The 4,863-nt window shown below is 42.2% G+C and overlaps 1 non-coding gene across 1 annotated transcript; it reads right to left on the minus strand.

The window, feature by feature from the left end:
* Window positions 1-315: 315 nt before the first annotated feature.
* Window positions 316-423, minus strand: LOC112713985 (small nucleolar RNA R71). The gene has a single exon (XR_003158944.1). It is a non-coding gene; the product is annotated as a small nucleolar RNA R71 (small nucleolar RNA).
* Window positions 424-4,863: the final 4,440 nt, after the last annotated feature.

Raw genomic sequence — 4,863 nt, forward strand, 5'->3', positions numbered from 1 at the left:
ATCTCTATCCCTGCCATTGGAGCAAACAACTTTGAGCTTAAGCCTCAATTAGTTTCTCTAATGCAACAGAATTGCAAGTTCCATGGACTTCCATTGGAAGATCCTCATCAGTTTTTAGCTGAGTTCTTGCAAATCTGTGACACTGTCAAGACTAATGGGGTTGACCCTGAGGTCTACAGACTTATGCTATTCCCTTTTGCTGTAAGAGACAGAGCTAGAACATGGTTGGACTCTCAACCTAAAGAAAGCCTGGACTCTTGGGAAAAGCTAGTCAATGCCTTCTTGGCAAAGTTCTTTCCACCTCAAAAATTGAGTAAGCTTAGAGTGGAAGTCCAAACCTTCAGACAGAAGGAAGGAGAATCCCTCTATGAAGCTTGGGAAAGATACAAACAATTAATCAGAAAGTGTCCTTCTGATATGCTTTCTGAATGGAGCATCATAGGTATTTTCTATGATGGTCTCTCTGAACTATCCAAGATGTCTTTGGATAGCTCTGCAGGAGGATCTCTTCATCTGAAGAAGACGCCTACTGAAGCTCAAAAACTGATTGAAATGGTTGCAAATAACCAATTCATGTACACTTCTGAAAGAAATCCTGTGAACAATGGGACTAGTCAGAAGAAAGGAATTCTTGAGATTGACACTCTGAATGCCATATTGGCTCAGAATAAAATATTGACTCAACAAGTCAATATGATTTCTCAAAGTCTGTCTGGAATGCAAAATGCACCAAGCAGTACTAAGGAGGCTTCATCTGAGGAAGAAGCCTATGATCTTGAGAACCCTTCAATGGAAGAGGTGAATTACATGGGAGAACCCTATGGAAACACCTATAATCCTTCATGGAGAAATCATCCAAATTTTTCATGGAAGGATCAACAGAGACCCCAACAAGGTTTCAACAACAATAATGGTGGAAGAAACAGGTTTAGCAATAGCAAGCCTTTTCCATCATCTTCTCAGCAACAGACAGAGAGTTCTAAGCAGAATAACTCTGACTTAGCAACCATGGTCTCTGATCTAATCAAAACCACTCAAAGTTTCATGACTGAAACAAGATCCTCCATTAGAAATTTGGAGGCACAAGTGGGTCAGCTGAGCAAGAAAATTACTGAACTCCCTCCTAGTACTCTCCCAAGCAATACAGAAGAAAATCCAAAAGGAGAGTGCAAGGCCATCAACATGGCCGAATTTTGGGAGGAAGGAGAGGCAGTGAACGCCACTGAGGAAGGCCTCACTGGGCGTCCACTGGCCTCCAATAAGTTCCCCAATGAGGAACCATGGGAATCTGAGGCTCAAACTGAGACCATAGAGATTCCATTGGACTTACTTCTGCCACTCATGAGCTCTGATGAGTATTCTTCCTCTGAAGAGGATGAGTATGTCACTAAAGAGCAAGTTGCTAAATACCTTGGAGCAATCATGAAGCTAAATGACAAGTTATTTGGAAATGAGACTTGGGAGGATGAACCTCCTTTGCTCACCAAAGAACTGGATGACTTGTCTAGGCAGAAACTACCTCAAAAGAGACAGGATCCTGGGAAGTTTTCAATACCTTGTACCATAAGCACCATGACCTTCAAGAAGGCCTTGTGTGACTTAGGGTCAAGTGTAAACCTCATGCCTCTCTCTGTAATGGAGAAGTTAGGGATCTCTGAGGTGCAAGCTGCAAAAATCTCACTAGAGATGACAGACAATTCAAGAAAACAAGCCCATGGACTTGTAGAGGATGTTCTGGTTAAAGTTGAAAACCATTACATCCCTGCTGATTTCATAGTCCTAGAGACTGGGAAGTGCATGGATGAATCCATCATCCTTGGCAGACCCTTCCTAGCCACAGCAAAGGCTGTGATTGATGTTGATAGAGGAGAGTTGATCATTCAAGTGAATGAAGAATCCTTGGTGTTTAAGGCTCAAGGATATCCCTCTGTCATCATGGAGAGGAAGCATGAAGAGCTTCTCTCAAAGCAGAGCCAAACAGAGCCCCCACAGTCAAACTCTAAGTTTGGTGTTGGGAGGCCACAACCAAACTCTAAGTTTGGTGTTGAACCCCCACACTCAAACTCTAAGTTTGGTGTTGGGAGGTTCCAACATAGCTCTGAGCATTTCTGAGGCTCCATGAGAGTCCTCTGTCAAGCTAATGACATTAAAGAAGCGCTTGTTGGGAGGCAACCCAATGTTTTATAATTAACTATTTTCTTTTGTTATTTTATACTTTTTGTAGGTTGATGATCATAAGAAGTCACAAAATCAATGAAAAAAGCAAAAACAGAATGAAAAACAGGAAGAAAAATAGCACACCCTGGAGGACGCACCTACTGGCGTTTAAACGCCAGTGAGGCTAGCTGTTGGGCGTTTAACGCCCAGTCTGGCACCATTCTGGGCGTTTAACGCCAGAAAGGGGCACCAGACTGGCGTTAAACGCCAGAAATGGGCAAGAAGCTGGCGTTAAATGCCAGAAATGGGCACCAGCCCGGCGTTTAACGCCAGAAAAGACACAAAACGTGTTTTTTCTTGCTATTTGGTGCAGGGATGACTTTTCCTTGACACCTCAGGATCTGTGGACCCCACAGGATCCCCACCTACCCTACCACTCTCTCTCTCTTCTTCACCCATTCACCAATCACCTCAACACCTCTTCCCCAAAAACCCTTCACCTATCAAATCCCATCTTTCTCTTCACCACTCACATCCATCCTTCATAAAACCCCACCTACCCCACCATTCAAATTCAAACCACTTTTCACACCTCCTAAACACCATTTCTCTCCCCTTTGGCCGAATTAAAGCCATTCCCTTTCCCCTCATTTCTTCTTCTTCTACTCTCTTCTTTCTTCTTTTGCTCGAGGACGAGCAAACATTTTAAGTTTGGTGTGGTAAAAGCACTGCTTTTTGTTTTTCCATAACCATTTATGGCATCCAAGGCCGGAGAAACCTCTAGAAAGAGGAAAGGAAAGGCAAAAGCTTCCACCTCCGAGTCATGGGAGATGGAAAGATTCATCTCAAGGGTGCATCAAGACCACTTCTATGAAGTTGTGGCCTTGAAGAAGGTGATCCCCGAGGTCCCTTTTTCACTCAAAAAGGGTGAATATCCGGAGATCCGACATGAGATCCGAAGAAGAGGTTGGGAAGTTCTTACCAACCCCATTCAACAAGTCGGAATCTTGATGGTTCAAGAGTTCTATGCCAATGCATGGATCACCAAGAACCATGACCAAAGTGTGAACCCGAATCCAAAGAATTATCTTACTATGGTTTGGGGGAAATACTTGGATTTTAGTCCGGAGAGTGTGAGGTTGGCGTTCAACTTGCCTATGATGCAAGGAGATGAACATCCTTACACTAGAAGGGTCAACTTTGATCAAAGGTTGGACCAAGTCCTCACAGTCATATGTGAAGAGGGCGCCCAATGGAAGAGAGATTCAAGAGGAAAGCCGGTTCAATTGAGAAGGCATGACCTCAAACCCGTGGCTAGAGGATGGTTGGAGTTCATCCAACGCTCAATCATTCCCACTAGCAACCGGTCCAAAGTTACCATAGACCGGGCTATCATGATTCATAGCATCATGATTGGAGAAGAAATAGAAGTTCATGAGGTTATAGCTCAAGAGCTCTATAAGGTGGCGGACAAGTCCTCTACCTTGGCAAGGTTAGCCTTCCCTCATCTCATTTGTCACCTCTGTTATTCAGTTGGAGTTGACATAGAGGGAGACACCCCTATTGATGAGGACAAGCCCATCACTAAGAAGAGGATGGAGCACACAAGAGACCCCACTCATCATGAGATCCCTGAGATACCTCAAGGGATGCACTTTCCTCCACAAAACTATTGGGAGCAACTAAACACCTCCCTAGGAGAATTGAGTTCCAACATGGGACAACTAAGGGTGGAGCATCAAGAACACTCCATCATCCTCCATGAAATTAGAGAAGATCAAAGAATCATGAGAGAGGAGCAACAAAGACAAGGAAGAGACATTGAGGAGCTCAAGTACTCCATAGGATCTTCAAGAGGAAGAAAGAGCCGCCATCACTAAGGTGGACCCGTTCCTTGATTTCCTTGTTCTTTATTCTTCTGTTTTTCGAATTTTATGCTTATGTTTGTCCATGTTTGTGTCTTGTGATCATTAGTGTCTTAGTGTCTATGCCTTAAAGTTTTGAATGTCCTTTGAATCCATCACCTCTCTTAATAAAAACGTGCTTAAATGAAAAAGAAAAAGAATTGCATGAATTTTGAATTTTATAACAGTTTAATTATTTTGATGTGGTGGCAATATTTTTGTTTTCTGAATGTATGCTTAAACAGTGCATATGTATCTTGAATTTGTGGTTCATGAATGTTGGCTCTTGAAAGAATGATGAAAAAGGAGACATGTTACTGAGGATCTGAAAAATCATTACAATGATTCTTGAAGCAAGAAAAAGCATTACTATTCAAAAAAAATCGAAAAAAATAAAAAAAACGAAAAAAAAAGAAAGAAAAGAAAGAAATAAAGTTGTGATCCAAGGCAATAAGAGTGTGCTTAAGAACCCTGGACACCTCTAATTGGGGACTCTAGCAAAGCTGAGTCACAATCTGAAAAGGTTCACCCAATTATGTGTCTGTGGCATGTATGTATCCGGTGGTAATACTGGAAGACAGAGTGCTTTGGGCCACAGCCAAGACTCAATAAGTAGCTTTGTTCAAGAATCATCATACTTTACTAAGAGAATCAATAACACTATCTGGATTCTGAGTTCCTAAAGAAGCCAATCATTCTGAATTTCAAAGGATAGAGTGAGATGCCAAAACTATTCAGAGGCAAAAAACTAAAAGCCCCGCTCATCTAATTAATACTGATCTTCATAGATGTTTTTGGAATT

The sequence above is a fragment of the Arachis hypogaea genome, chromosome 9 (genome assembly GCF_003086295.3).
Source record: "Arachis hypogaea cultivar Tifrunner chromosome 9, arahy.Tifrunner.gnm2.J5K5, whole genome shotgun sequence".
NCBI lineage: Eukaryota > Viridiplantae > Streptophyta > Magnoliopsida > Fabales > Fabaceae > Arachis > Arachis hypogaea.